This window comes from Salmo salar, chromosome 17 (genome assembly GCF_965601325.2).
Source record: "Salmo salar chromosome 17, fSalSal1, whole genome shotgun sequence".
NCBI lineage: Eukaryota > Metazoa > Chordata > Actinopteri > Salmoniformes > Salmonidae > Salmo > Salmo salar.
In genome coordinates this window covers 30,029,133-30,045,822 of record NC_138307.1, presented here as the reverse complement: position 1 = coordinate 30,045,822, position 16,690 = coordinate 30,029,133, and positions in this window count along the sequence as shown.

Below are 16,690 nucleotides of genomic sequence, written 5' to 3'. Positions count from 1 at the left end.
AACAAACCTGCTGTTTAACAAATCTAAAACCATAAAGTTGGTGCTGTCTCATCAGCGTAATAGTCAAAACAAACTTTTCCACTCATAGCTACAATGTTGGCATGCCCCAAAGGTCAATACTGTTCAGCTCACACATGAATGATCTTCCTTCTTTCTGTACAGGGTCTGAAGCTCCAATGTACGCAGATGACACAGTGATATATGCCTGCAAATAGTAAACAACAAGCTATACAAGAACCCACTACTGTAATGGTCCATATGACAAAGTTGCTCATGTTTGCATCTCAATAGAAAAAACACAGTCTGCGTGTTCCTCACAAAGAGGACAACGGATGCCACTGAGACAGATGTCTATGTCTCAGGGGAAAAGCTCCAGGTGGTATCCGATTTTAAGTACCTTGGCATCATACTTGATTCCAACCTCTCTTTTTAAAAAGCAAATGAAAAAGGTAACTCGAATAACCAAATTCAACCTAGCTAATTTCCAAAACATATGAAATTGTTTGACTACAGAGGTAACAAAACTGTACTTCAAATCTATGATACTCCCCCACTTAACATACTACTTGACTAGTTGGGCCCAAGCTTGCTGTACAACATTAAAACCCCATTCAGTCTGTCTGCAAACAGGCTCTCAAAGTGCTTGATAGGAAGCCCAATAGATATCATTACTCTTAAATTCTCAGAAAGCATGAGCTCCTGAGTTGGAAAAATATTGTGCAATACACTGACGCCCGTCTTGTATTCAAGATTCTAAATGTCCAGGCTCCCCCTCCACTCAGTACTTTTGTTAAACAGAAAACCCAAACCTTATGGCAGCAGATCCACAAGGTCCTCCATGAGAGGTGACTGTATAGTTCCCTTAACTTCTCTAGGATATGTGGGATGCTAGCGTCCCACCAGCGGGACACACTCCCATTAGCCAGTGAAATAGCAGGGCGCCAAATTCAAAACAGCAAAAATCTTATAATTCAAATTTCTCAAACATTGAACTATTATATCCCATTTTAAAGATACACTTCTCGTTAATCTAACCACATTGTCCGATTTCAAAAAGGCTCTACGGCGAAAGCAAAACATTAGATTATGTTAGGAAGGATAGCACCAAGACAAAAAAAAACACACAGCCATTTTCCAAGCAAGGAGAGGCGTCACAAAAACCAGAAATACAGCTCAAATTAAGCACTAACCTTTGACGATCTTCATCAGATGACACTCATAGGACATCATGTTACACAATACATGTATGTTTTGTTCGATCAAGTTCATATTTATATCCAAAAAACCCATTTTACATCGCCGCGTGATGTTCAGAAAATGTTTGCCTCCCAAAACTTCCAGTGAATGAGCACATCAATTTACAGAAACACTCATCATAAACGTGGATAAAATAAACAACTGTTATTTAAAGAATTACAGATAAACTTCTCCTTAATGCAACCACTGTGTCAGATTTCAAAAAAACTTTACGCCGAAAACACACTTTGCAATAATCTGAGAACAGCGTTCAGAAACTAAACCAAACCCACCATTTTGTGGCGTCAACAAATCTCAGAAATACTATTATAAATATTCCATTACCTTTAATGATCTTCATCAGAAGGCACTCCCAGGAATCCCAGGTCCACAATGAGTTCTGTTATACTCACAGACATCATTCAAGCAGTTTTAGAAACTTCAGAGTGTTTTCTATCCAAATCTACTAATAATATGGATATCCTACCTTCTGAGCCTGAGTAGTAGGCAGTTTACCCTGGGCACCTTATTCATCCAAGCTACTCAATATTGCCCCCATGTCCCAAAGAAGTTAAGGAAAAGCACCTTTAGTCAATCTGCTTTCTCTGTGAGAGCTTCCCATGTCTGGAATACCCTGTCATCAGACACACACAACTGTGATTAATGTGCACTGTCCCTGTAAAAATAAAAATCCACTTTAACTTCACTAGGGTAGGGGGCAGCATTCGGAATTTTGGATGAAAAGCGTGCCCGTAGTAAACTGCCTGCTATTCAGGCCCAGAAGGTAGGATATGCATATTATTAGTAGATTTGGATAGAAATCACTCTGGAGCTTCTAAAACTGTTTGAATGATGTCTGTGAGTATAACAGAACTCATATGGCAGGCAAAAACCTGAGACAAATCCAACCAGGAAGTGTGGAAAATTGAGGTTTGTAGTTTTTCAAGTGATTGCCTATACAGTATACAGTGTCTTAGGGGTCATTTTGCACTTCCTAAGGCTTCCACTAGATGTCAACAGTCTTTAGAACATTGTTTCATGCTTCTACTGTGAATGGGGAGAGAATAAGAGGTCTAGGAGTCAGATGAGTGAGAAAATGACATGAGCTCAGTGGCGCGCACTCACGTGAGAGTTAGCTGTGTTCCTTTTCTTTTTTGAAGACATTGGAATTGTCCGGTTGGAATATTACGGAAGATTTATTATAAAAACATCCTAGAGATTGATGCTATACATCATTTGACATGTTTCTACAAACGTAAATATAACTTTTTTTTACTTTTCATCATGACATTTTGCGCGCGCCTCCTGCATTTGGAGAAGTGGACTAAACGCGCGAACAAAAAGGAGATATTTGGACATAAATTATGGACTTTATCGAAACAAAACAACATTTATTGTGGAACTGGGATTCCTGGGAGTGCATTCCGATGAAGATCATCAAAGGTAAGTGAATATTTATAATGCTATTTCTGATTTTAGTTGACTCCAAGCAGGGGCGAAAATCTGACATCAACTTTGGAGGGGACAATTACATTAAATTTTCTCAAGAGCAATTCTTGAGGGGGACACCAAAAGTATTGCTGTAACACATAGCCTACGTTGTAATATGTTAAATGTATATTGAGGAACCATAATTACTACTACTGGATAATTGATAGGTACAGTAGTTAACAGAAGGGTTGTCCCAACTTGTTCAAATGTTTAAATCATCATAATACTACTACTAATAATAGTTATAGCAGTGTTCCTTATCAGTCCAGTATGTCTGCAGGTATTTGTATTTACAACCAGCAATACCAAGAAAAGCCAGTAGGTGGCAATGGTACTGTACACTGTATGGGTGCTGTTTTCGTAAATACAATGAACATGGTGTGATCTCGTCTAAAATAATCTCCATTGAGTAACATCACAAAGTTGTTCTCCGTATTGAATTGACCTTTTAATTTTACTTTTTCTGATACATTTATAAAGTCATTAAATATGTGCCACTGGCCTGAGTCTACTACAATAGCTTTACAAGAACAAAAAGCTAAAAATAAGTACAGTTCTAAAAGCAAAATAACTACTTCAATGAATAACCCAAATAAATCAACCAAAATATCCTTCAGTCTGTGTCTCAACTCTTCAAACAGCAGCTATGGACAAGTATGTCACACAAAGTATGCAATTTTAAATAAAATAACATTAAATAAATAATTAGTAAGTGTACTGTCATGTACTAAAGCCTCCTGAGGACCTCTGCTACCTCTCCACTGCTGCTACAGGGGTATTTGTTGTGAAAGAGAGGGATCTGCACTGAAAGAGAATCTATGTTCAGCTCTGGGTACTGATCTAGAGACTCATCCAACTCCCCCGTGAGAAGCGCTCTTTCCAACTTTTGCAGGACGTTTAGACTGTCCTGGTCAGAACGGTCGCCAAACTGAACCTCCACACCATCCAACACAAAAAAATTCTGCCCTATAGTGATCCACTGCTTTGCCAGCAAATCGTCTTGAGTGTGTCTCAATGGATTCAATAGAGTCAATCAATGTTGTTGCTTTCTCATACAGTGCAAGGTAGCTTTCGTCATTTCTCTTGCCCCTAAGAGATGACCGCACACACTCGACTGCAGCCTGCATACCAGAGACAGTCTGAGTTTTCTTCTGCAGTGAAATGTTTAGACATTCAAGCTCTCCAAGAACAGCAGAGGCAAGTGTGAGGCCCAACACAGTCTTGCCTTTGCTGAAGTGCTCGAATAAGCCACTGGCAGTTGAAGCTGTCTTGGATGCAGTTGTTGCCATCTCCTCTAGGCTGCTTAGTACCCGCTCATACTGCCCTAGCACAGCTCTAATAGCAGTATTCCGCACAGTCCACCTCGTTGGACATAGGGGTTTCAGGGTGGTCAGATTTGTATCTTTGGACGTGGCAATTGATTCAAACATGCTCTTAAACTTTCCTGACTGGCCATAGAGGACACCTAACTGATGGACCCAAGAAAGGGAATCCCGGATCAGTGGGGAGGCTGTGCAGCCAGCCTGTGTAATCAGATTACACAGTGTGCTCCACAATGCACATAGAGGGCTAATGGCTGCTGCCTCCTCACAATTGCCTGTGCACCTGTGTATTTTCCTGCCATGTTTAGAGTCACCATCGTAGCTCTGCCCACGTAAGCCAGAGATGGGCAAATTGAGCCTCAACAACACATCAGTTGCCACTTTCGCAATGCCCTCGCCTGTTGTCTCCGACACCCTGTATAGCCCAATAAACTCCTTGTGAGGGACAAGGTCATGGTCAACATAACGGAGACACTCTCCTGTTCAGCACCAGAGACATCTTGAGTACCATCAACAATTACTGAAAATTGTACAATCGGAAGAGACCTAATCTTAGCTGCAATGCCTTGAATGACTGTATTGGCCATGATGTTCAGAATTTCATTCTGTACTCCTAACTACCGGTACCCAAAACTACACAATTAATCAAAACAGCAATACCATTGCCTTAAACAAATCTTAGTTCAGTCACCAGTTTAAGTTGAGAGTGGGGGTATCTATGGCATTTTCCAATTATGTCCCTATTTTACAAGATAACAAAAAAATTAGAACCTTTCATAATGTTGCCAAACAAAGACTCAAACTTACCTGAGACTCCCTGTGTCTGCCAGTCTGTCCCTGCATATCTGTCCCCAACTCTGCTGTCTGTGTGCCATCTGTTGCCTGCTCTGCCTAATGACATCAATGTGAAACATTTCTATTAGCATTTCACTTCTTTCTTATGAACATTTTATCAACTAGTCTTTGAGATATTAGGCTACTAGGGTTCTTACTTTGCGTTTTGGTGTACTGAAAAATACTCTGATGTCCGTCTTTTTTCTTTTTTCTGCCATTTTTCTACCTGGCTGGCTACACACACACACAGTGTGTAGGTTATTTACAGTAGGAGATGGGCTTCTATCATCTTATCTTCTATCATTCTATATGGACTTCGACCTAAAAGGTAGCTAGCAAATGTGAAACGGATTAAAATGACAAGAGTTGACAGCTGTATGAGTTCACCATTTACACAACATATGCTGCAACCTTTTGTAATTTTAATAGTTTGTTTCATATTGGCTGGCTTCCAACAATAGCTGAATTTGCAAAACTAGTGAGCACCAATTCCGTTTCAGTGGTGTTTGCTATAATCTTTGCTACCCGAGTTAAATAAAGTTGAAATAAAATAAATAAAAGTTCCCTTGCGACAATTTAGCTTTTGCAACGAGACCATTAAATATATTTAAGACCATTGTCTTAAATATATTTAATGGTCTCGTTTGCAAAAGCTAAATTAGAAGAGAGTGTAGTTCTGTTCAGTTTGGATTTCAGTTTATCGCTAACCTTATCACAGGGACTTTGAAGCACTAATTTACATCATCTGCATGCTGATCTCGGAATAAATTGACGATAGCAAAGATTCCATCTTTGACGAGGCCACATAAATGGAATAGGTACTAGCTAGCTTAATAGTTAATATTTGCGCGCTACCTCTGCATATCCTGTTAGGGCTAGGGGGCAGCATTTGCACGTCTGGATAAAAAAAATGTACCCGATTTAATCTGGTTACTAATCCTACCCAGTAACTAGAATATGCATATACTTATTATATATGGATAGAAAACACTCAAGTTTCTAAAACTGTTTGAATGGTGTCTGTGAGTATAACAGAACTCATTTGGCAGGCAAAACCCTGAGACATTTTCTGACAGGAAGTGGATACCTGATGTGTTGTATTGACTTTAAACCTATCCCATTGAAAAACACAGGGGCTGAGGAATATTTTGGCACTTCCTATTGCTTCCACTAGATGTCACCAGCCTTTACAAAGTGTTTTGAGTCTTCTGGAGGGAGATCTGACCGAACAAGAGCCATGGAACGATGATGTCCCATTAGACACCTGGCGCGCGAGTTCATGTTGGGTACCCTCGTTCCAATACGTTATAAAAGAGTATGCATTCGTCCACCTTGAATATTATTCATGTTCTGGTTAAAAAAGGCCCTAATGATTTATGCTATACAACGTTTGACATGTTTGAACGAACGTAAATATATTTTTTCCCCTCGTTCATGACGAGAAGTCCGGCTGGCTTAGATCATGTGCTAACAAGACGGAGATTTTTGGACATAAATGATGAGCTTTTTTGAACAAAACTACATTCGTTATGGACCTGTGATACCTGGAAGTGACATCTGATGAAGAGAATCAAAGGTAATGGATTATTTACATAGTATTTTCGATTTTAGATCTCCCCAACATGACGTCTAGTCTGTATCGCAACGCATATTTTTCTGGGCGCAGTGCTCAGATTATTGCAAAGTGTGATTTCCCAGTAAGGTTATTTTTAAATCTGGCAAGTTGATTGCGTTCAAGAGATGTAAATCTATAATTCTTTAAATGACAATATAATATTTTACCAATGTTTTCTAATTTTAATTATTTAATTTGTGACGCTGACTTGACTGCCGGTTATTGGAGGGAAACGATTTCCTCAACATCAATGCCATAGTAAAACGCTGTTTTTGGATATAAATATGAACTTGATAGAACTAAAAATGCATGCATTGTCTAACATAATGTCCTAGGAGTGTCATCTGATGGAGATTGTAAAAGGTTAGTGCATCATTTTAGCTGGTTTTATGGTTTTGGTGACCCTGTCTTTGACTTGACAAAACATTACACACAACTCTTGTAAATGTACTGTCCTAACATACTCTAAATTTATGCTTTCGCCGTAAAACCTTTTTGAAATCGTAAAACGTGGTTAGATTAAGGAGATGTTTATCTTTCAAAGGGTGTAAAATAGTTGTATGTTTGAAAAATTTGAATTTTGACATTTATTTGGATTCAATTTTGCCGCTCTTGAAATGCACCTGCTGTTGATGGAGTGCACCACGGGTGGCACGCTAGCGTCCCACCTAGCCCATAGAGGATATTCAGCTAGTGTGTGTGCGCGATTGACTGGCTAACCTCACGTCAGTTACGTTCATTGAGTGCCTTTCAGACAGTAGATAAGACCTCTCTGTTACGGAGCAAGCTAAGGAACTGGCAGTGGATCAAACCATTGTGAGGCAAAGGGTGGGGGTGTCGCAATCTTTTGAAACTTAAAAATGCGCTATTAAGTGTCTAATCAGCACAATTGCTTTCATTGCGTATTATTAATATTATTTAAATTACATAGTTATGTTTCAGTGATATATTGGGGGGGACAAATCATATTTTTCCCAGGATGGGGGGGGTCGTGTCCCCCCCGGGATTTCCGCCCCTGACTCCAAGATGGCAGGTATCTGTATTGCTTTTTGTTGTTGTCTGAGCGCTGTACTCAGATTATTGCAAAGTGTGCTTTCGGCGTAAAGCTTTTTTGAAATCTGACACAGCGGTTGCATTAAGGAGAAGTATAGCTTTAATTCTTTGAATAACAGTTGTATATTTTATCAACATTTATGATGAGTATTTCTGTAAATTGATGTGCTCATTCACTGGAAGTTTTTGGAGGCAAAACATTTCTGAACATTACACGCCAACTAAGCAACTCAAAGCTTTGAACTGAATAAGGTATGAGAGTGCTAGGGCAAAAACAAACATGTACACCCCTTTGGGACCAGGATTGGGGAATACTGCTGTACTGAAAGTCCTCCATCTTGAGAACTTCACTGCTGACGTGCACATTTGGGATTGTATACAGGGTGAGGAAACCAAAGTGGACATTTGTAATTTAATTGAACTATCCCTTTAATTAGAGTTCCTTTGGAGTTACATTTAGTTAGAGGTGCATTTGCTCTAGGCATGTGCTATAAATAAACTTACATTTATTTTATAAAGAAAAGCAGTTTTGTCTTCTCTTAAGAAGGCTAGGCGAACCAAACGAGTGTGCTCGCATACTTCCTTAACCTGTTAGGGCTAGGGGGCAGTATTGACACGGCTGGATAAAAAACGTACCCGATTTAATCTGGTTACTACTCCTGCCCAGTAACTAGAATATGCATATAATTATTGGCTTTGGATAGAAAACACCCTAAAGTTTCTAAAACTGTTTGAATGGTGTCTGTGAGTATAACAGAACTCATATGGCAGGCCAAAACCTGAGAAGATTTCAAGCAGGAAGTGGCCTGTCTGAGAAGTAGTGTTTCATCTTGGCTCTTTTTATTGAAGATCTGTGCAATAACGTGACACTTCCTACGGCTTCCATAGGGTCTCAGAGCCCGGGAAAAAGCTGAACGATATCGAGGCAGGCTCTGGCTGAAACACTTTATCGCTTTTGGCAAGTGGCCACTCAGAGTACTATGGGCTTAGGCGCGTGCCCGCTTCGACCGAATGCTTTCTTTTCCTTTGTCTGTTTACCTAAAAGCAGATTCCCGGTCGGAATATTATCGCTTTTTTATGAGAAAAATGGCATAAAAATTGATTTTAAACAGCGGTTGACATGCTTCGAAGTACGGTAATGGAATATTTAGAATTGTTTTGTCACGAATTGCGCCATGCTCGCCACCCTTATTTACCCTTTAGGATAGTGTCTAGAACGCACGAACAAAACGCCACTATTTGGATATAACTATGGATTATTTTGGACCAAACCAACATTTGTTATTGAAGTAGAAGTCCTGGGAGTGCATTCTGACGAAGACAACAAAGGTAATAACATTTTTCTTATAGTAAATCTGACTTTGATGAGTGCTAAACTTGCTGGGTGTCTAAATAGCTAGCCCTGTGATGCCGGGCTATCTACTGAAAATATTGCAAAATGTGCTTTCACCGAAAAACTATTTTAAAATCGGACATATCGAGTGCATAGAGGAGTTCTGTATCCATAATTCTTAAAATAATTGTTATGCTTTTTGTGAACGTTTATCGTGAGTAATTTAGTAAATTCACCGGCAGTGTTCGGTGGGAATGCTAGTCACATGCTAGTCACATGCTAATGTAAAAAGCTTTTTTTTTATATAAATATGAACTTGATTGAACAAAACATGCATGTATTGTATAACATAATGTCCTAGGGTTGTCATCTGATGAAGATCATCAAAGGTTAGTGCTGCATTTAGCTGTGGTTTTGTTTTTTGTGACATATGCTAGCTTGAAAAATGGGTGTCTGATTATTTCTGGCTGGGTACTCTGCTGACATAATCTAATGTTTTGCTTTCGTTGTAAAGACTTTTTGAAATCGGACAGTGTGGTTAGATTAACGAGAGTCTTATCTTTAAAATGGTGTAAAATAGTCATATTTTTTAAAAATTGAAGTAATAGCATATCTAAGGTATTTGAAGAACGCGCCACAGAATTCAACTGGCTGTTGAGTAGGTGGGACGCAAGTGTCCCACCTAGCCCATAGAGGTTAAAAGATATTTGCTTAAATAATGAGAAAAAAGTGGCAGTAGTACTGTTTGTCCATTTTGAGACGCCATAGATCGCTTTGTGTTTACAAACATTGCTGCAAGATGGCAATGCAAAAATTGGTGGCAGAACAAGGGGGAGTTCTTACACAACACCGGCAAAAAAAGACTCTATTTACATGTTGCTTATGAGTGCATTTCACACTACTTTTGGATAATAATATGATTTTTAGGCTTGTATGAATGCCCTGCTTAATATAATGGTTGTGTCATCACCAATCAACTGCATTATACTTAAATACTTCAACCAGTAAAAGGGACGTTTGGCTAGCTTTTGCTGTAGACATTTTTACCTTTTTTAAAAAGAACATTTTAGTCATTTAGCAGACGCTCTTATCCAGAGCGACTTACAGTAGTGAATGCATCCATTTCATTTCATGCATTTTTTGGTTTTTGTTGTACTGGCCCCCCGTGGGAATCGAACCCAGAACCCTGGCATTGCAAACACCATGCTCTACCAACTAAGCCACAGGGAAGGTCAATATGTAGCCAATATCAGTGAACATTAGCATTCTATAATCTTAGTGACTGTTCAAGCAAGACTCAAAACATAATTGTAAGCGAATGACAACCCCAAAAAGTTATTTTGTTTAGATGTAATAAAAACGTAAATCTAGGCTACTTCCTACAAAAGTAACACGCATTCGTGACGTCAGTGTGTAGTGTACTGAAAAAGGGTATATTTAACCACTTCCTCAAAATAGATGACTCAGTAAATCTGTCTCCAATGTTGACGTTTTTAGTCGTGCAATTTTACATCTAACTAAGATGTTTGCGGCAGTATTTCTCAATGAACAAAACGAGTCTTCTAAAGTTTAATAACAAAGACTTTATTGAAGAATCCCTACTGTTGACCAATCACCAACGAAGGGGCGTAAACTTCGGCTAGGGACTTCAACTCGCCTCAAGGTACAAATATGTGCCCCAACAGACGAAAAAACCCTTACCGAAAGTCCAAAACAAAAACATAAAAATGTCATAATATATGAACAAATTCTTCCGAACTGTTTCGGCTGGGAAGCATGCTGACGCCTTAAAACCTGTTGGGGCTAGGGGGCAGTATTTGCACGGCCGGATAAAAAACGTACCCAATTTAATCTGGTTACTACTCCTGCCCAGTAACTACAATATGCATATAATTAGTAGATTTGGATAGAAAACACTCTAAAGTTTCTAAAACTGTTTGAATGGTGTCTGTGAGTATAACAGAACTCATATGGCAGGCAAAAACCTGAGAAGAGTCCATGCAGGAAGTGGAAATCTGATTTGTGGAATCACCTTCAACACTTTGCCTATGAAACACACCGTGAGTTAGGATTCAATTAGCACTTCCTAAGGCTTCCACTAGATGTCAACAGTCTTTACAAAGTGGTTTGAGTGTTCTCCGGTAAAAACTGACCGAACGAGAGGCCTGGAAAGTTGGTCATAGGGGGAGGGCCATTACTACTATGACGCGGGCGCCCATGGATACCCCTTCGTTCCGAAACGTTTAGTAAGACAATGCAATCGTCCGCCTTGAATATTATTGAAGCTCTGGTTGAAAAAGGCCCTAAAGATTTATGTTATACAACGTTTGACATGTTTGAACGAACGTAAATATATATTTTTTGCACATTCGTGACGACAAGTCCCGTGCGCTTCAGTACATTATGAGTAGCCTTCGGAACGCGCTAACAAGAAGGAGCTATTGGGACATAAATTATTAACTTTTTCGAACAAAACTACATTTGTTGTGGACCTGGGATTCCTGGAAGTGCCTTCTGATGAAGATAATCAAAGGTAAGGGAATATTTACAATAGTATATTTGATTTTAGATGGTTCCAAGATGGCGCTAACCTGTATCGCCTAGCCTATTTTTCTGAGCATAGCACCTCGTTTATTGCAAAGTGTGATTTCCCAGTAAAGTTATTTTTAAATCTGGCAATGTGGTTGCATTCACGAGATGTTAATCTATAATTCTTTGAATGACAATATTACATTTTAACAATGTTTTCGAATAGTAACTTTGTAAATTGTAGCGCTGATAAACCGGAAGCATTTGAGGGAAAATATTTTCTGAACGTCATGCGCCAATGTAAAATACTGTTTTTATATATAAATATGAACTTTATCAAACAAAAGTGCATGTATTGTGTAACATGATGTCCTAGGAGTGTCATCTGATGAAGATTGTCAAAGGTTAGTGCTGCATTTAGCTGTGTTTTGGGTATTTGTGATGCATGCTAGTTGCTTTGAAAATGGCAGAGTGATTATTTTTGGCTGGGTACTCTCCTAACATAATCTAATGTTTTGCTTTTGCTGTAAAGCCTTTTTGAAATCGGACAACGTGGTTCGATTCAGGAGAGGTGTATCTATAAAATGGTGTAAAATAGTCATATGTTTGAGAAATTGAAGTTATAGCATTTATGAGGTATTTGTATTTCGCACGACGCGATTCCACTGGCTGTTGACTAGGGTGGGACGCAAACGTCCCAGGTTCCCAGACAGGTTAAAGGCTAACAAAAAGTCTGTCTAACAATGGTTTCCTACATTGTCACAAGGTATAGATTGCTACTTCAGGTCTAAATAGGGGTACAGACAGTCTAAATCCAGATTAGTGACAAAGTCGGACTACTAAAACCATTTGTAACAGAATTTTAGTTTGTCCAGCATAAAGCGTGAACTTTCCTCTCAGCACAACGGAGTGAATCCTTACCATCACTACACCTGGCTATCAGCCACTGGAGCCTTGTCTGGCTGCAAAACAGTTAATTCTGCCTCATTTACTGACTTTTTAATAAACAGCAGATATGGCTGACTTGCTTAGAACTGTGGTTTCTACTGGCTCCTTGTGGATTTGTGTAAATCGATAAGAACCGCCTAGTTAAATTAAGGTTAAATAACAAAACATGTACATGCTAAAATCGCCACTGTAAAACACACAGGGTGTTCACTCATTAAGCCCACCTTCCTTTCTGCGTCAGACTTCAGCCTCATGTCTGGGGTGGAAAATCTACTTCTGAATGTACCATGCTTAGATTCATAATGACATTTTAGATTGAACTCTTTGCAAACAGCGACAGTCTCGTTGCAAACAAGACACACTGGTTTGGCATTGGAGAAATACAACGGATATGCGGGATTTTGAAAATATGGGCATTTTGTGTCCCGGGGTTCGATTTTTAAGAAAACATTTTTAATTTAGATCTGTTTATTTCACTTCCATTAAGTAGATACTAAATAACCTCACTCTTTTTTCAGCTTTTAAAATCTTTTATTTTATTTTCTAAAGCATTCTCACACCCAGACTTTTGACATTCTTCTATGTATTACACTTCCAAAAGTCTTGATAATTACACAATATTTAATGCACCAGTTAAAATATTTTGTCAAACACATGGAAACTATATACATATTAGATGTGCATCACCCATTTCATAATAAATGTAAATATGTATGTCATTACCAATTAGGCTATAATTTCATCAAATTGTTCGATTTTTGAAATTATGTTTTAATTATGTGAACTTACGATACACACAATGTAAATCATCTAGAATGTCAGCCTAAAATCTTCAGGACTTGGACTGTCCAAGGTGTTGAGAGCGTTCAACAGGGATGCTGGTCCATGTTGACTCCAATGCTTCCTACAATTGTGTCAAGTTAGCTGGGAGTGGATCTACTCTGAATAGCTCGTTCCATCTCCTCCCACATATGTACAATTACAGTGAATTCAGTAAGCTGAATTCACTCTAATGTTCTTGGAACCTTTCCTGGACAAGCCTTGTGGCATGGGGCAAAATCCTGCTGAAAAAATCTATTTGCAGATGGATACACTGCCGCCATGAAGGGATGCACCTGATTGGCAATGATGTTTAGATATTATGGTGGAATTATTGTAATCAAAAGGAGAAACTTTTACATTTCTTCAAAACAATCAAACTATTATTTAATTACTGCAGCTGGTCAATGACCCCCCCGTGGGTGATTCGTTGAGAGCCCAACCAGCAGGACTAAGCCACAGCATTTTATAGCATCCTCCTGGATGTTCATGACAAACACATCTATGGAATGGGTCACAAGGTAAGGATTCGTATGAAAGACACTAATTGTGTAGAGACCAGGGTCTGCCCCCCCAACCCCACACTGGAGCCGTCTCCCCCTGGTACCTCAGGACAGAAACATTAACTCATGCTATGGAATGCGGTCTTGTTAGGTTTATCACCTCAAGACAACGTAAATCTTCTGTCAGTGTTAAATCTTCCAGAGGACCACTTTCAGTTCACACAGAAACCAGAGATAAAAGAACCCTCTATTCTGTTGCATAAAACAACCATTTGATAAAATTAAATTATTATAACATAATCTTACAATTTTGCTCTCACAATATCTTGTGGCATTCAAGCATTGCTCAACTTTTATCAAGGGACCCAATGTGTGCCCTGAAAACGCACCACCAACCTGCAATGCTGACACACGGCATTCATGCATACAGTGCTGTAAAGTACTGAAGTAAAAATGATTAAAATAATTACTTACGTTTTTTTGGTATCTGTACTTTACTATTTATATTTTTGACAAATGTTACTTTTATTTCACTACAGTCCTAAAGATTTTTTTTTTTACTCCATACATTTTCCCTGACACCCAAAAGTACTACATTTTTTCTAATTTGCAGGAGAGAAAATGGTCCAATTCACACACTTATCAAGATAACATCCCTGGTCCTCCCTACTGCCTCTGATCTGGTGGACTCACTAAACACAAATGCTTCGTTTGTAAATGGTGCTGGAGTGTGCCCCTGGCTATCCGTAATTTAAAAAACCTCTTAATTTACTTTTACTTTTGATACTTATATTTACAACCAAATACTTTTACTCAAGTAGTATTTTACTTGGTGACTTTCACTTAACTTGTTATGGATAGGGGGCAGTATTTTCACGGCCGGATAAAAAACGTACCCGATTGAATCTGGTTATTACTCCTGCCCAGAAACTAGAATATGCATATAATTAGTAGCTTTGGATAGAAAACACTCCAAAGTTTCTAAAACTGTTTGAATGGTGTCTGTGAGTATAACAGAACTCAAATGGCAGGCCAAAACCTGAGAAGATTCTGTACAGGAAGTACCCTGTCTGACCATTTCTTGGCCTTCTTTGTCATCTCTATCCAAAACAAAGGATCTCTGCTGTAACGTGACACTTTCTAAGGCTCCCATAGGCTCTCAGAAGGCGCCAGAATGTTGAATGATGACTCTGCTGTCCATGGCTGAAAAACAGTAGCGCATTTGGTAAGTGGTCGATCTGAGAACAATGAGACAGGTGCGCGCATGCACGTGAAGAGTCCATTTTAGATTTTGAGTCTTTGAACGGAAAGGACGTCTCCCGGTCGGAATATTATCGCTTTTTTTATGAGAAAAATCGCATAAAAATGGATCTTAAACAGCGTTTGACATGCTTCGAAGTACGGTAATGGAATATTTAGATTTTTTTTGTCACGATACGCGTCCGCGCGTCACCCTTCGTCACACTTCGGATAGTGTCTTGAACGCACGAACAAAACGCCGCTATTTGGATATAACTATGGATTATTTGGAACCAAACCAACGTTTGTGTTTTAGTAGAAGTCCTGGGAGTGCATTCAGACGAAGAACAGCAAAGGTAATCCAATTTTTCTTATAGTAAATCTGAGTTTGGTGAGTACCAAACTTGGTGGGTGTCAAATTAGCTAGCCCGTGATGGCGAGCTATCTACTCAGAATATTGCAAAATGTGCTTTCACCGAAAAGCTATTTTAAAATCGGACACCGCGATTGCATAAAGGAGTTCTGTATCTATAATTCTTAAAATAATTGTTATGTTTTTTGTGAACGTTTATCGTGAGTAATTTAGTAAATTCACCGGAAGTGTTCGGTGGGAATGCTAGTTCTGAACGTCACATGCTAATGTAAAAAGCTGTTTTTTGATATAAATATGTACTTGATTGAACAAAACATGCATGTATTGTATAACATAATGTCCTAGGAGTGTCATCTGATGAAGATCATCAAAGGTTAGTGCTGCATTTAGCTGTGGTTTTGTTTTTTGTGACATATGCTAGCTTGAAAAATGGGTGTCTGATTATTTCTGGCTGGGTACTCTGCTGACATAATCTAATGTTTTGCTTTTGTTGTAAAGCCTTTTTGAAATCGGACAGTGTGGTTAGATAAAGGAGAGTCTTGTCTTTAAAATGGTGTAAAATAGTCATATGTTTGAAAAATGGAAGTTTTCGGATTTTGTATTTCGGAGTTTGTATTTCATTGGATATTGGATTTGTATCATTGGATATTGGAGTGGTGTTCCGCTAGCGGAACGTCTAGATGTAAGAGGTTTTAAGTTACTCTTGCCACATTAAGAGCAGAAGTTGGGCTTCTCTCCTGTGTCCATTCTCTGATTACCTTTTAGGTCAGCTGTTGTACTGTTGGGGCTCGGGGGCAGTATTGAGACATTTTGAAAAAAATATGTGCCCATTTTTAACTGCCTCCTACACCAACTCAGAAGCTAGGATATGCATATTAACACATTCGGATAGAAAACACTCTGAATTTTCTAAAACAGTTTGAATGGTGTCTGTAAGTATAACAAAACTCATATTGCAGGCAAAAACCTGTGAAAAATAGATCAAAAAAAAAATGTGAATTTTGTGACTGTACTATTTAGTGTCATTGTTTTATAGATACCATAGTGAGAAAGGATTAATTTCGCAACACCTACGGCTTCCACTAGATGTCAACGATCTTTATAAAGTTGTTTGAAGCGTCTATGATAAACAGAGAGCAAATTAGAATCCAAGGAAGTTGACATGTCATCACTTCATTTTTTTGCGCCTGCGCATAAATCTGAGAAACGTGAGTTTTGTCTTCATTGTTTATCTAGACATAGGATAGGTTGTGTGAAAATATTACTGATGTTTAACGTTAAAAATGGACCAAAAGATTAATGCTAAACAACATTTGACATGTTTGAACGAACATAAATAGATTATTTACTAGGTTTTTTTAGCTTTTCGGCGTGATTTTACAGTCCCCCCACCAC